This window comes from Eufriesea mexicana, unplaced genomic scaffold, assembly GCF_001483705.2.
Source record: "Eufriesea mexicana isolate 0111107269 unplaced genomic scaffold, ASM148370v2 scaffold474474824, whole genome shotgun sequence".
NCBI classification, from domain to species: Eukaryota; Metazoa; Arthropoda; class Insecta; order Hymenoptera; family Apidae; genus Eufriesea; species Eufriesea mexicana.
Window position 1 is genome coordinate 86,668 of NW_016907886.1, and position 16,753 is coordinate 103,420.

A 16,753-nucleotide genomic window follows, 5' to 3' on the forward strand; every position below is an offset into this window, starting at 1 on the left:
ATTGGACCCACGAGAGCTGCCTGGCTTTTTTGTCCGACGCCACTGGGGATCGTTTAACGTGCAGACGACGAAGAGTCGTCATGGGAACATAGACGGCTTTTAATTACGTGAAAATGATGTCGAAAATCGAAGAACTCTTGGAAATAATTCTGTTCAAACGATATCAAACGTCGAAGAATTTTTTGGAATAGTTTTGCTCAAATGGTATAGTCAGATGACAAATTTTTTGGGATAGTTTGAAAAGTCGAAAGATTCTTTGAAACAGGAAGCAAAAATATTTTGGATTTAACCATTTGGATTACAATTACGAAGCCTAACTCGTCGCGAATTCTTCATATCAAATCTCATGATTTTAAGCTATACTAATAACGTGATCATAATTATGTTTCATACGTTTCAAGGTGCATAAAATTCGAAGGATTTCTAAAATTTTTATATTATTTTCTCGTAGGTAAATAGGTTACCCCAAATTAAGTATTACTTCAATCTATCTTCCATCTAATTTTTCATAATTAAATCGTACTGCAAGGGGTTAATAGTTGAGTCGTTTATAGGCTAAAATTAATTCCACTTTTAGGATTTAAAAAAATTTCAAATTATCACAGATTTCTTTCATTTCTACGACTCATTTTTATTTGTAATACAGAAATATTCTTAGACCTTTAACCTAACCTCGGAACAACGGATAATAGTACAGCTGAAAATTGACCCACCCCCATTATCAAACTGTTAACCCTGTGTACTCCACTGGTGTCTCTATGGAGGCATTAACAATCTGCTAATTTGTCACTAGCTTTAGCTTCATAGATAAAGGTGAAAAAGTCAATTCTGCTTACAATTAGTGATTTTAGGTGTACATTTTAATAACAATAGTTAGGACTGTAACTTCTTTTGCTAATCCCCTAAATAAGAGTAGAAACCTCATGTCCTGAACGACACAATTAAATTCCCATTAAATTCTACCTGATATATAAAACCACATAAGTCCACATAATAATAAGCACCCATAAATTAAAGGAGAAACAACAAATATCTAATAAGGAAAATGTAAAATCCCTCAACAGGGTTGACACGAAGAATGTTATAATTAAGAAGAAAAAGAATTCTTCCTCTAATCTTCCACTAATTTTCCACCCTTTTGTTCTCGAAACAGGACTTCAGCTTCCACAAAACCTGCTTCCACTAAATAATTAATATATTTAAAAATATTCTTCGATGGAACAACAAACATTTAATAAGGAAAATGTAAAATCCCTCAACAGGGTTGACACGAAGAATGTTATAATTAAGAAGAAAAAGAATTCTTCCTCTAATCTTCCACTAATTTTCCACCCTTTTGTTCTCGAAACAGGACTTCAGCTTCCACAAAACCTGCTTCCACTAAATAATTAATATATTTAAAAATATTCTTCGATGGAACAACAAACATTTAATAAGGAAAATGTAAAATCCCTCAACAGGGTTGACACGAAGAATGTTATAATTAAGAAGAAAAAGAATTCTTCCTCTAATCTTCCACTAATTTTCCACCCTTTTGTTCTCGAAACAGGACTTCAGCTTCCACAAAACCTGCTTCCACTAAATAATTAATATATTTAAAAATATTCTTCGATGGAACAACAAACATTTAATAAGGAAAATGTAAAATCCCTCAACAGGGTTGACACGAAGAATGTTATAATTAAGAAGAAAAAGAATTCTTCCTCTAATCTTCCACTAATTTTCCACCCTTTTGTTCTCGAAACAGGACTTCAGCTTCCACAAAACCTGCTTCCACTAAATAATTAATATATTTAAAAATATTCTTCGATGGAACAACAAACATTTAATAAGGAAAATGTAAAATCCCTCAACAGGGTTGACACGAAGAATGTTATAATTAAGAAGAAAAAGAATTCTTCCTCTAATCTTCCACTAATTTTCCACCCTTTTGTTCTCGAAACAGGACTTCAGCTTCCACAAAACCTGCTTCCACTAAATAATTAATATATTTAAAAATATTCTTCGATGGAACAACAAACATTTAATAAGGAAAATGTAAAATCCCTCAACAGGGTTGACACGAAGAATGTTATAATTAAGAAGAAAAAGAATTCTTCCTCTAATCTTCCACTAATTTTCCACCCTTTTGTTCTCGAAACAGGACTTCAGCTTCCACAAAACCTGCTTCCACTAAATAATTAATATATTTAAAAATATTCTTCGATGGAACAACAAACATTTAATAAGGAAAATGTAAAATCCCTCAACAGGGTTGACACGAAGAATGTTATAATTAAGAAGAAAAAGAATTCTTCCTCTAATCTTCCACTAATTTTCCACCCTTTTGTTCTCGAAACAGGACTTCAGCTTCCACAAAACCTGCTTCCACTAAATAATTAATATATTTAAAAATATTCTTCGATGGAACAACAAACATTTAATAAGGAAAATGTAAAATCCCTCAACAGGGTTGACACGAAGAATGTTATAATTAAGAAGAAAAAGAATTCTTCCTCTAATCTTCCACTAATTTTCCACCCTTTTGTTCTCGAAACAGGACTTCAGCTTCCACAAAACCTGCTTCCACTAAATAATTAATATATTTAAAAATATTCTTCGATGGAACAACAAACATTTAATAAGGAAAATGTAAAATCCCTCAACAGGGTTGACACGAAGAATGTTATAATTAAGAAGAAAAAGAATTCTTCCTCTAATCTTCCACTAATTTTCCACCCTTTTGTTCTCGAAACAGGACTTCAGCTTCCACAAAACCTGCTTCCATCTATGTTATTGTGATGTTATTATAATTTTTGTGAAGATATAGAGGTGGTTTTGATTGGATTTGGTTGGTTGGTGAAGATGTGGAGAAGGTTTGGGATTGATTAGGATTATGATATATTTTATTTGTTTATTTGGGAGAAATTTGAATCTATTGGGAGATTCACTATTGATGGATGTATGTATATATGTTACTGTGATGTTATTCTAATTTTTCTTTGGATATAGAGAATTTGGGTTGGGTTTGATTGGAGATATTTTTGGTGGTTTATTTCAGGAGAGATCATGGTTCATTGTTATTTGATATATTATTCAGATATTATTTTAGTTTTCACAATTGAGATGAGCTTTTATTTTATAAATTTGTATATCATGCTTCGGAATTATTTTTATTTATAAAAATTTGTATTTCTGCATTTAGTTGATATTTGATTTTTCTAAAATAATTCCCTGTTATGTTCGCATAATTAAGCTTGTAATCGAAATATTTGGAAATATTCGATTGCCATCTCAATTATTTTTATTAAATAATTTATAAGAAGTGTGTATATCAGATTTTCATTGTGTTTAAGTTATGACCAATTTGCGTTTAAGAAGATCGAGTAGCTCATTAATAAAATGGAAAATGTTTAAAGATAAATGTTTAAAGTGGTGTTTAATTATTTTCTTCACGAAACGATCCAAGAAATTTCCGTAGAATTTTCCTTGGTTATCGAAACTCCTGCTACTGTTGTTAGACATTTACAAGATTTAACGAGATCTCTTCGACGCGAGCTGATGCACGTTTAGTGCTTAATGTATAGCCCGCAAATCCACGTGGTCCTGAAAATCCTAAACAAGCCGTCCTCTGTCTGGCTTAATTGGGTTCCTAGAAAATCCTGTAATTGTACGTTAGTACGCGTTCAAGTCTATTATTTCTGTGCTTCGATGATGCAGTTTGTACACGGATAATCACGCTGCATTTATCGACTTGGCGTTTGAGAAACCTCAAGTCCTATGAAAAATTAGTCCCGTATAAATATATCGTTCTGCACTTCGTGGATTAAAATCGACAATATCTAAGAAACCTCTCAGAATATTTTCCTTCCCTTATTTATGATGATAATGATTTCTGTTTGCAGTACAAACGGGGATAGAAATACTCTAAAGAACATAAAATAAGTTCTATCATTCAGAATATTTGCATTCTTGCAAAAAATTGGTAATATTCAAGAAAACTTATGGAATATTCTTTCCTTTGCTTCGTTTTACAATATAGGTACAGAAGAATTACTTAAAAATTAAGAAATAATTTTTATTCTTAGTTATAAACATTCAAAAAGACATTCCCATAAAATCCCACCCCATTTTCTATTCCTTCACATACTTAATCAACCCCAATAATTTCTTTAATCTTAATATTCGTTTAATTCAGTAAACAAAGGACAACATTTGTAACAAAGGACAACATTGAAATTGAATTGAATTTAGATGTGATAGATTTAGTTGAAACTTCGCAGATTTGTAGATTTAGTCATAAGAAAATGTCATATATTAGTCATTATAAATGCAACTACTCAATAGTTTTCGAGATTTCTATGATTAGAGTTTTATTATTGCCTCAATTACAATTTTATTTCGAATATTTATCAAGATTAACAATATTCATCAATCCCAAGCTGGTGGTAATTTTCGGATGTTGCCGTTAGTACACAATGCCACTTGATAACTATCGATAACTAATTAAGAATAATAAAGCTTTAATTATAAATATCTCAAAAACTATCGAGTAGTTGCCCTTAAAATGATACATTTTCTCGAACTGCATGACTAAATCTACAAACCTACAGTTTTAACTAAATCTATGACCCGAAGGACCTGCACTCTTCTTGTAATGTTTATCAGAACCATCCAATAATATGATTGATCAAAGAATTGATCATCGTCTAGTATCCTGTCGAATTTTACTCTTCTGATATCAACCCATCTTATCAATCTAAAATATCAATCGAGGAACCCCTAAATCATACAATGATGAAGACGAACATAAGATCAAAGGATCTCCTCGTTTCAGCCAACCAAGGATCATTTCTCTGTAAGCAGCTTCAGACTACCAGGATCACCTTGATCCACGAGCATAATCTTTCCCTTATCATTTTATCTCCTCCAACTTTTTTATCTCACGGACAAGAGCTCGGAAGCAGCGGTCAGACAGAGGATGCCCGGTCTACGTCCACGAGAATTTGACTCTTATCGCGAATATTCGAAGCAAAGCGGGTCGATGGACAATAAGGTCGTTGGACGGATCCACCTATCTCAACAATGGTGGCTTATTATCTCGAACAAAAGCAGAGTTCTAGCAGCGTTGGGGGTGGTGCTGGCTACCCTAGGAAAGATGCCGACGCCATAAGCCTACTAATGGATTCCTTCAGCGGCAGCTGTCGTCTTAAGATTGACCGACTTCAACCGAATTAATCTCGACGTCCGTGCCATGCCACTTTCCCTGAATTAGGGGTCGATGGAAACCTTCGATGGACACCATGGATATTTCGTATCAAGCAATTGACGTCTGCGTCATTCTTATTCATCGGGAACCATAAGCCTGAACTTGGACAGCTGTTGGATCTAAATTTAAAATAGGCTTAAAGATCAAGAGCAGGTTTTCTCAATTCGAATTAAAATTCTTCGATTCAAAATCTTGGTCTTCGAATTTAATTAAAGTGTGATTCACGAAAATATTTGGACACCAAGGTATGTCTGAATTAATCACATCGTATCCCAGGTACTTATAAATGGATCCTGTTTGCTATTTCTTCTAGTGAGAAGACTTTTATTCAAGTTAACAGAAACATATGTTTTATGTAATAAATTTTTATGGATTTATTGTAACAAATTATAAACAAAATGATACCCTATTTTCACATTACAAAAATATTCGAACACTTGGCATGAATATTATATAACCATAATTTATTTATATAAACACATTTTTTAATATTTTGTCGCGTAGCCTCTTTGTTTCAATCTGTTGGGCATATTATAAATGATTTTTTCCAAATAATTCGTACTGATAGCAGTCCACTCTTCCAGCAACCCTTGTTTTAACCCTTTGCACTCGAGAGGTGACTCTCAGTCAGCATTTCATAAAATTTGGAAGATCGATATTAATTAATGTATCAAATTTAATGTAATGTAACAGTGTGCGAAGTATCGAAGTCAAATAATTCTACAATTCTATTATTATAATTTTTTATTTACTGCTCAAAAAAGTATCTTCAGTTTTTTACCACTCTTCTCTAGCCAAAAAATTGTCGAATGCAAAGGGTTAATTCTTTTAAGTCAATTGCTGTCTTTCGTATTCTGCGATCTAATTTATGCCATAAATTATCAATCGAATTGAGATTCGGCGATTATGGTGGAGGATGAAGAACTTTCGGCAACGATAAAGCAAGAATTCTTGAACAATGCGTGTTTTATTTATGTAGAATTTTGAGCATAAGCGATAGTAATATATAGTATTATATAAATATCGATTGTTCTGAATATTTTGAGATGTTAATGGAATTTTTCGAGGATCTGTTAGCTCCTGTAACTTTAAAGTCGTGTTTGGTATCATAGGTCGTTCGGTTTCGCTCTCAGTAGCACAACCAAAACACACGCGTTTCGCCTAATCGGCTCGTCGCGTACGTCGCGATTTACCAGAAAAACAAACAGAGACGGCGACGGTTGAAACGATGTTCGACTAGTCAGTCATGACCTGAACGTCGAGCTCAACATACACGACACACAATTCAGGCGTTATTCATTCTACGTATTAAGGTGAATAGAAAACTACAATAAAGCCAATAGAATTAGTTTGTAAGAGGACGTGAACGAGGCCGTGAGATTAATTCTTCGCGTAGAACATAATTCAATGATAAGTTTGTCTTTGATATTATGCTTCGTTTATGGACTCATTAAATATATCAAATGGATATATCTAAATAGAGAATTAATAATAAAATGATACATTTACAGAGTCTTCTACAGATTTTTACCCCTCATCATAGAAAATAGGGTTTGTAATATTTGCTTTGTAGATTTAAAAATTTGGTTTAATCTAGGATAACAATAACCATTTCTGAGAAATTAAAAAATACATAGGGTATTTTCTAATAGATTTTTGAAAAATAATAAAATTTTATGGGAGATAAACTGTGAGATAGGCAGATATTTATAATCTACTTACAAACAGTTGGCAAAGTAGTTAACAGTTCAAGTTGAACATGATATTAGCTGCACGAATTAAATTATCAATTTTCTACTATATAATGTAGTGCAATAAAAATTATTCTATTTTACAAATCAATTTATAAAAATTATAATTTATTCCCCTTACAATTTTTAATATTACTGCCTGTGAAAGTAAAATTCTCACAGTTTGAATATTGCACAATGAAAATTAAGAAATTGATCTTCTATATATCATTTACTTTTTGTTATATTCACGCGAAAATATTAATATTGTTAAATTACTTCATAAACGACATTTTTCGCTAAAAAAAGTTTTATTACATTTTGCAGGAAGTGCAGTTGTTGGTTAAACTACAGCAGCGGAGCACACTGTCCAGCAGTTTCCACAGAGATGGCGTACGCTGCCATTTTGCGCCCATCTTCCACGCAGGGGTGAGTAAATTATTGATCAAACCAACCCCATGACTTACTAGAGCCACCTACGCGGGAACTCTGTAAGTTCCTCCGATTATTATTCCCAAAAGGGTAGGTTAACGAAGAAATTCGTCGGTAATTGACTATCACCACCCTCGCTACGAATCAATCGATCGCTAATTATTCCAAAAAAGCCCCAAAAATTCTTCCACTATAGCAACTTAAAATCGGCACGCGATATTCCACGTATCTCGCAAGTTAGACATTTAGTGGCAATATTATTACTGCAAATATACAATGTTTCTCTCATAAATGAAACTCATCAGCCTTCGTAATTATGCACATATGCAACGAGCAAACTATATCGATTAGTATATCCCAATGACACGTCTACTATCCCGATTTCTCTCTCGTCTCATCCCCTTCTAAAATCCTATGAAAAAGTTTGTAAAAATACAATTTAATTTAATTTGGGAAATAATCTAATTTAATTTAGGAAATAACCTAACCTCTTCAGCCCCTATTTTATCCTAATACCGACACGCGAAAATCGTTCTCGATGAAAGGTTTAAAAATATTGGCAGCTTCGTGCTAGAGTACAGAGGGATTACGAATGATAGTTTACTTACCTCGTCCAACAATGTCCGTCGTCGTTTCTATTCACCAGCACAATGCGAACTGTTCACGTGGATTCCGTGTCTCGCGCGAAGACGCGACGCTCAAAGGAGATACGGCTTTTGAAAACCAGTCCCCTGGCAGAGTCAGAGGGGTGGCTGAGCGATCGAGCCGGTACTGGGCGAACTGGTCGCGATGCAGGGAATACACGGAGATTCTTCCAGCATCCTGGTGGACCAGTCGTGGACCGGTCGTTGAATGAAAAAAGGGAGAAGAGAGGAGATTCCGTTGCAAACTGGACATCGCGCGAGATGACCAACCGGTCCGGCAGATGTTGGTCCAGCTGCAGTTAGCACGGCGTACGATTTAGAGGAAGAGTACTGTAGCTGAGGGGTTGAGACGCGTATGAATTCGTTGTGTAGATCTGTTAGGCTGTTTTTCCAGTTATGGTAAGATTGGACATTAGCGTTTCTACATGGTATCTAATTTGTGGAAAGAATAGGGTATTAGGGGAAGGAAGATGTGAAGGAAGATAGGAATGTTGATTAGATAACAGTATCTGTAGTATATAATTTGTGAGAAATAAAAAGCTCATTAATAGGGATGTTCGTTAGAGATTAATCTTTATCACATTTAATTTATGGAAAATGACGAGATATGGGGATATATGAAGTGAAATGTTATGGATAGGAATGTTTATTAGATGATAGTATCTGTAGTATATAATTTGTGAAAAATATTGGAAAATTGGATTGTGAGAATTAAAAGGTTATTAATAGGTATATTCATTAGAGATTTTATGGAAAATTATTATATGAAATAGGATATTATTTATAGCGGTGTTGATTAGATAGTTATATTACTTAATTTATATTAGAATATTAGGAAGAATGTTAGAAATTATTATCCTTACAAATTTATAGAAAATAATAGGAAATAGGAAATTATTGCTAAATTTTAATATTGATTAGATATCAGCATTTACAACGTTTAATTAATAGAAAATAATGGAATATAGGATAATTGAAAATAAAAAATTACCAATAAAATTAATTAAATAGTATTTGTATCGTACAATTTATAAGAAATATTAGAATATTGAATGATAGGAGATAAAAAATCATTGCTTCGGATATTACTTACTATTCCAAAAATATTGGAATATCGTATAAAAGGAAGTAAAAGTCAAAAACCAAAATGCCAGGTATATCGATTAAATACCACCACTCCTATCATTTAATTTCTAAAAGGATAGTATAATATCGGATAACAGGAAATAAGATGAACCATTACAGATAGGAAATCGAAATAAAATGAAGCTCGACGTCTGGTTTCTAAATATCTTTATTGAATCTGGTTTTGTTGCTGTTATTTCGAAAGAAGGGTGGTTACAATCACAGTTTTGTTCGGTGTTTTGGAAAAATTGTTCACAATTCGGCCGATGATTTGGCAAAACTGCACACTGATATTCCGCATGAAAGAATGAATGACGATTAATTTGCACACCGATCGTGCAAATATCGAACGTGCCGAAGCGTATGGTATCGTTGATGTAAAAGGAGAATCGAGGTGTTCGAATTAAACCAAAAGATTGTCGCCGAAATAATTCAGCGTGCTTGTGATCGGAAGTAAACATTAATTTTTGATCAAATAATATTCCGCACAATGATACGGGTTTAACGCGTACGCCGCAAAATTTCGCGTTTATTCGCAGCCACGAAATATTTTACCATCCAACGCGGAGAACGGGCACGCTCATTAATGCTATTGAGTTTGTTTGAATGAACGAGATATTCGCGCTTCATAAAATTATTAAAACCGTCCCATCAATTAAAGCATTAATTTCCCTTTCGTTGACACAGCCACTTTTAATTATTTCCACTTTCATTCAATTGCCTCCGCGCCAAATTATCGAAAATAACAGGCCACGCGAATAATTTACATTCTTACGTTCAATTTTCCGATAGATTCACGCGGTATTAATGTTTCGTTGTATTAATTTCACCGTCCAACAATTATTTAATAACACCAATTACTCGCGGATTTAATCTCCTCTTCTTTTCCCACGATTATCGCCTACCCTTGACCGTGAAATCCGAATTAAACACACAGGCTAATGATATAATGATATTTTTATTGGGAAAACAGAGCCGATAACCGATTTCTTATTGACAAACAAAATATTCGTACACTTTAATCGATGGGCTGGCAAACGTGGTCTAAAACTGTTCCAATTAATTATTCCGGTGGAGTAGAAAATTCTGTAATTTTCAAGTCTGTGTATCACTTATCAAAGATATCAAAAAATTTTCGAGGATCGTCTACTAATCTGCGGTACCCACGGTAATTTCACAAGATTTTAAACACGATTGTGTAATCTGAAGAGAAATTGATATATTCTGTAACAAAAGTGAAATTTATAGAGAATTAGAATTTCTCTAAAATTTTGTACTTAGAATTTCCGACCAGATAAATTCTATGGTTACCGAGAAGAACGTCGTGAACGAATGTTATATATTTTCTGTTATATCATAATTTATAATTACATCTATTCTTCTTGTTAGCATAATTCCTCTCGAGCTGTAAGATCAATTGTCATTTTTTCTACTGAATATTCGAATTATTTATTTTCCAACTGGAAGATTTCCGGAAGCTCGATCGAAACGACATCTCTGTTTGCGACCACAGAATGAATTACTGGTAATTTTCTATCGATCGAGGATTTATCGGGAAGAAATGAAGAACGGATGGTTTGAAAAAGTATGTTTGGACGCGATTGTCCGAGCGATTACCCTTTACTGTAATTAGCATCGGAACGCGGTGGACCGGTGGTACAAAGCGATTCGCGCAGTGGTTCGCGTAAACATGCGAATTGTCTGCGCATGAATAAAGAATGGCGGCGTGTCGTTTTAAACTCGCCGGAAGTTGTTTAAAGCGTGTGGGTCCGCTGATTAGCGCGAAAGGGGGTGGCAAAGGGCCGCTTAGTAAACAATTAGCCAGCAGGTAGCGCAGATATAGGCGGCCGGTCGCATGCTAATATGGCCGCGATAAAGAATGAAACTTGCCCGGGGTATAATCCGGCAGAATGAACCCGGTAAATAAATAATTAAATAATTAGCGGGCCGCGTATCCGGCGCGGAATTGTCGACGAGTCGCGGCCGTTTTCTCGGTTGCTCGCCGCTTAAGAGTCGCCGTGGCGCTGAAGAAAAGGGGTGAAAAACGAACTGGCAGGGGTTGGCCGCGAAGCTTTTGACCGCCGACGTCTCACCCGCGAACCCGTGTGCCTGGACACCGCTTTCTCGACGTCTTCGCGGCGTGAATTTCTCGCTAAGGGTTCAAAACACCGGGCTCCTCGGTCGCCGTGACTCTCAACCCTCGACTTTTCACCGGCTGACCGTCTTCTTCGCCAATTTTCCTTCCTGTCTTTCCATGTTTTGGGTGGTTGCTTCCGTGCTTCGCCGCGGAGACGCTGGAACGGTGATGTTGGTCGAGCTATGGATAGGTTTTTGATCGGTTTCCTGCTTGAGAAAGTGGTAATTGCGTTTGCAATCGAGATTTCGTGCTTGCGTGAATACTGATTTCGATGGTTCTTGAGTGGAGACGTCCGGACGCGGTGTTTATGTTAATTATGTTAATAAATCGTGGAGACTTTTTATTTGTTCATTTTGGATATTGAATTGCTGATTTTGTGCTCGCCAAGGGGTCATTTTGGGTTATCATGGTTCGTTGGTATAGTTCGATTTTGTGACACGTCTTATTGATTTTGTTCCATGAAGTTCCTTTTTGATTTAAATTGTAGTAATTGAATAGTGACCATGGGTTTGTTTAGTATTCCTCTAGAATGTAATGGGAAAAGTAGAATTTTCCACGATATTGTAGTTTCTGTTTTAATTGCTCAAAGATAGGCTGCCAAAATGTCTTCCAGAATCTTGATTTCTTTTGCCATTTTAGGTACTTTAGGTACTTTAGGTAATTTTGCGAAGTTCCAAGATTACTATATTTTTTATCCCCAAGTTTATTGATCAAGATATTGTTCCTTTTATTCAATTATGTTCGCTTTTGAATGTCCAGGATCGTAGTCATCTGTTTCTTCAATTCTAACCTAAATTCTAAATTCTAACCTTTCCAAAGTTATCAAATGAGATTTCAACCAGGATATTTTTCTTTCATACTCGTCAAAAATTATTCTTCGTATCCAATTATTTTTATTCACTTTTTAATATCCAAGAATGTAAAATCTTTTGTTTCTTTTCACCCCTTTTAAGATTACCAAGTGTAATCTCAACCCTGATATTTTTTTTCCATTCACTTTTCAACGTCCAAGATCACAGAGCCCTTTGTTCTTCCTTTTCTACCCCTTCCAAGATTACCAAGTCGAACCTCAATCCTGATATTTTCTTTATTCAACATTTTCATTCATCTTTCAACGTTTTAGAGCGTAGAGTTATTCATTTTGTTTTCTTACCCCTTGTACGATTACCAAATGGAATTTCAAGCCTGATGTTTCTTTTATTCCAAATTTTCATTCATCTTCGAATATTATAGAGCATGATTATTTATTTTGCTTTCCTACCCCTTGCAAGATTACCAGACAGAATTTTAATTCGATATTTTTGTTATTTTTCTTCAACCTCGTTTGACTTTTAACGATTGACTTTTCCACCCCTTGCGTTTCTTTCACGCCAACTGCGACGCAGAGGTTGTTTAAATGAGCAATTAGTCTCGATGATAGTTGGCGAAAGTCTGGAAGGAAGCCGATGATAAAAATGTAGGAAGAATTTTGAGAACCACCTGCAGTTAGCGGACGAAGTGGCAGAGTGTCGGAGCAGCACGAGGAGAGCATTATAAACTCTTCTTGGCCGTGTTTCTGCCGTTTCTACTTTACCGCTTTCCACCCTGCCGTGCGAGAAACTAAAATGAAAAAGAAGTGGCTCTGTGTGTGGGTGATATACACGTGCCAGCGGCGTTTTATCGCGCGGTTTATGTTGCACACTCGCCACCCCCTAAAGCCCGACATTTGCCTGCAGCGGCAGGAGTAAGAATGCTAATTGGAAAGCCGGGGCCATTTCTTTCTTTCGTCTTGCCGAGGGAAAGATATTTCCTTCTGTCGCCCTTTTTACACCGGAAATTTATAGCGCGCGTCTTTTCAAATCCTGCCAGAGATGAATTTCGATGCTCCCCGACCGTAACTCCAACTGTGTTTAGAATTTTAATTGGCGTCTAAACTTTCCACTCTGCATAATGCCACATTTTTCTCGCTACTTTTTCGAGCTTATTAAATATTTACCTTTCCTCTTTCTCTATTTTCTTTCTCCTCGGTTCCTTTTTTTCGGAATTTTTAGCTAATTTTCGGTATTCTTGGTTTGGTCTTCTGGCCTGGCTGAATAATTTTGGGGTCTTTAATTTCGGGTCAAAGTCGGGTCTTTTGGAGTTTTCATCGATGTTTGTCACGTATTATGATTAAATTGTTCGTTTGGAAATAAATTTTATTTTTAATCGGGGTTGTAACTTTTGCGTGGAATTTTCTTCTCCTTTTTCTTTGGCAATTTTGATGAATTTCTTTGATGAATTATAGCGTGATTTTTCGGACATTCGGAATATATCGTTCTCTTCGTGCAGAGAACGTATAATTTATTCAATTTTTGTTCATTGAATCGTACATTTTGCGTTTGATTAATTTCCAGTATGAGCGTGCTTTTTCAAGACGTTGAATCTTGACGTCGAAATGCATCTGTGTTCGGAATAAAAATTTCGAGTACGGTGTCCAAATTCGATGTTTAAGAGAGTATCGATCGAAAGTTCGTGTTTCGATTGAAAATACCGAAAGGCGAGTTTTCATTCGGGCTGCGAATCAATTCCAAATTGTAGAATGTTTGTTCGAGCGTGATTTGGCAAAATTCTTTTCGGTGGAGAAAAGAGAAATTCGTGGAAATTTGTCGGGGAAAGACCGCGATGTGGGTAATTTCGAGACGGTTCTGTTCCACGAAAGAAACTTTGGTCAGGGATTGTACCTGGGGCCAGTTTATGAAACGGAAAAAGTTCTGACCGTCGAAAGAACTTTGAACTTTGGACGACCCTGGATATAGGGGACGGGAGAAAGGAGGAGTATGCGATGCACATGGGAGCTTAAAGGGTTTATTATAGGTGGTGTCGGAAGTTAAGGTTGCAGCACAGGGGCGTGGCAATGCTGTAAGTAGCACAACCACAATTTATGCAATGGCGTTGCGTCAAATAGAGTTCTTTCCTTTTGGGTAAATATTTCGAATTTTTCGAAACTTGTTGCTTCCGCCATTTCAGTTCGAAAGAAAAATTCTGGGTCTTCCAATTTTTCCATTTTTCTAGCAGCGATGGTATTTCAGGATTTTTGGTAATTTGATATTGCTCGATTTTGTGTCACGTTCGGGGTTTGCGTATATTTTCTCTTCGGTTTCCCGTGCTTTTGCTATTTTTGTTTATTTTTGTATTTTTTCGAAGCATTCGCAGACTTGTTTTCTCTCAATTTTTATCCCTTTTTGCAGGAAGGTGTAATTTCGCGCAAAGTGTAATTTCAAACTCTGTTTTAGAATTTAGAGACGTTTAGATGGTTTTTCTTTTCGTTGGTAAATTAGTATCGTTTTTTGATGAAAATTTTCGTGGTCTTGGAAGAAAGTATTTCTTTATGGGATTTTCCATTTAATTTAATAGCTTTTTGATGTTCTTTTATTCGTCGTGGAAGTTCTATGAATAAGGGAGTCGTAAATTTGAAGGTTTTGTTGTTTCTCAAGGAGATTTATTTTAGTATCATTTTCTAACCAAAATTTTCATATTCTTTGCAAAGAATGTATTTTTTTACGAGATATTTTCTTTAATTCGGTACCCTTTTTGCTGTTCTTTCATTTTCTGTAGGATTTCAGTGAATGCAGGAGTTATAATTTCGAAGATTTTATTCTGCTCTCAAAAGGCTTTTCCAGTATCATTTTCCAACTAAAATTTCCTTTGGTTGCTTTATGAGATATTTTCTTAAATGTAGTATCCTTTTTTGATGTTTCTTCATTCGCTTTAGAATTTCACTGAACACAGGAGTCATAGTTGGCAAGCTTTTATTCTTCTCTCAAAAGGCTTTTCCACTGTCATTTTCCAACCAAAATTTCCTTTTTAGTTCCTGTATGCGATATTTCCTTAAGTTTTATACCATTTTTTGCACCTTTTCCATTCGCATTAGAATTTCACTGAATATAAAAGTCATACTTTTGGAAGTTTTTACTGTTCTCCAGAAAGGCTTTTCTAGTACTATTTTCCAACCAAATTTCCATATTCTTACCAAAAGAAGTACTCCCTTATTGCGATATATTTTCAATTTCAATATGTTTTTCCTCTATTTACTTTGCAATTTTATTACATGGAAAATTCTTAATTTAATTAGTAGCTTTTATGCCAGCATTCTGCAATCAATCACAATTATTCGAATTTAAATGATTTTTAAACGGTTTTGCAATTTTTGTGTACTTTCAAAGCAAGTATTACTTTATTACGATATTTTCTGCAGTTCGAAACCTCTTTTTCCATTTTTCTATTTTACTATTTCGTTAAATGCAAGAGTCATAATTTTGTTCACATAAGTTTTCATTCTTCCATTTCCTAGTCAATAGTACTTATGCCAATTTTCCATGTACTCTTTTACAGATAATTTCGCGAAAAATGAGATTTGCATTCTCTCCAAATAAGATACATTTTCCCCAAGCCTGATATCCTTTTTGTATTAACGTTCCTCCATTTCCAGTTGCACCCTTTAATTTCCACGCGATATTTTTCCAAGAAGGAATCGAACTTTGCTGTCTTATTTCGTGTTAGGGTAGGACGTGTCTGGCCAGGTCGTCCGGGGATAATTTTCGTGAGGGGTCGTGCCGCAGAAAACGCTTGAAGTGGCTCCCACTTTTGCGCGGGTTTATGCTTTCCGGTTCCTCCGTCGCTATTATCCGGCCTCCTCTGTTCTCCGCTCGCGTTCTGCCTGAAACAATAAAACACGTTCATGAATGAAACCCTTCTCTGCACCCTCCCGCGCCCCTTCTGACACCCGGCTACAGTTCTACACCCTCGGCCTTCAGGAGTAGACTGCCACCCTCTTTTAACGCGCTTTATCATGCTCCTTCCATTCATTCGTAGCTCCAGGTAATAAACTTGGGGCCACGATGGGAAGAACGGCGGAAGATCTTCGCTCGGTCACTTTGCCACGCGTGTACGACCACCAGGAAGCGTTGCATCGTCGTTTATTTTTAATTACGGGAGGGTTCAGGCCGCTATAATTATCATGGGAAACGTTATGTTTCGAAGGTCAACCGTGACTCTCAAGGGCGAGCTCCCAGTGATTCACATGGAGACATTAGAAATGGACAATCGAGGTTTGGCTTCAGATTTCTTTCTTCGTTTATTTATTTATGTTAAGCAATATGTCCAATTTGGTTATATAAAATAGCAGAAAATAGAAAGAGTGCATCGAATAATATATTACATTATATTATCAAGCATATAAAATAATAGATATAAAATAAGTTGGTGTCTCGAGATGCATAAGTATCTTTTATCACGTCGAGATCTTCTAAATGTCAATTCCTTAATAAATCTCTTTTCAAATTTCGCGAAGAAGTCGGTAGGATTAGGAATATTCTATTAACGAACCCAGCAAAGACGAAGATTAAAGATTACACCATTTCCTAAAAATCTAGGGTTAGGTCTATCCTAGGTTCTAAAATTGATATTAAAAAGGTGGTTC